Source organism: Pteropus vampyrus, unplaced genomic scaffold (assembly GCF_000151845.1).
Source record: "Pteropus vampyrus isolate Shadow unplaced genomic scaffold, Pvam_2.0 Scaffold17, whole genome shotgun sequence".
Classification (NCBI taxonomy): Eukaryota; Metazoa; Chordata; class Mammalia; order Chiroptera; family Pteropodidae; genus Pteropus; species Pteropus vampyrus.
Window position 1 is genome coordinate 13919828 of NW_011888798.1, and position 707 is coordinate 13920534.

At 37.2% G+C, this 707-nt stretch overlaps 1 pseudogene; it reads right to left on the reverse strand.

Moving 5' to 3' along the window:
- On the reverse strand, positions 1-113 carry LOC111736121 (annotated as a pseudogene).
- Between the last annotated feature and the right edge of the window lie 594 nt (positions 114-707).

Below are 707 nucleotides of genomic sequence, written 5' to 3' on the forward strand. Positions count from 1 at the left end.
AAACACCTGGTCTTCCTGGGTGGTCTCCCATCCAAGTACTAACCAGGCCTGATCCTGCTTAGCTTCTGAGATCAGACGAGATCAGGCTTGTTCAGGGTAGCATGGTCATAGATGTTCCATTTGTTTATTTTTTCTTTTGTTTCCTTTGCCTGGGGAGATATATCCGAAAAGAAATTACTGTTAATAATATCAGAGAGTTTACTGCCTATGTTTTATTCTAGCGTTTTATAGTTTGGGGTCTTATAAGTCTTTAATCCGTTTTGAGTCTATTCTTATATGTGGTGTAAGGAGGTGGTCCAGCTTCATATTTTTGCTTGCATCTTTCCAATTTTCCAAACGCCGTTTATTGAAGAGACTGTCTTTACCCCATTGTATATTCTTACCTCCTTTGTCATATATTAAGTGTGAGTGTAGGTACGGATTTATTTCTGTGCTCTCTATTTTGTTCCATGGATCAATGTATCTGTTTTTGTGCCAATATCATGCTGTTTTGATTTCTGTAGCCTTGTAGTATAGTTTGATATGAGGTACTGTGATACCTCCGACTTTGTTCTTTCTCAAGATTGCCATGGCTATTCAGGGTCTTATATGGTTCCATATAAATTTTGGGATTATCTCTTCTATCTCTTTGACAAATATCATTGGTATTTTGATAGGGATTGCATTGAATCTGTAGATTGATTTGGGTAGTAAGGCCATTTTAGTGA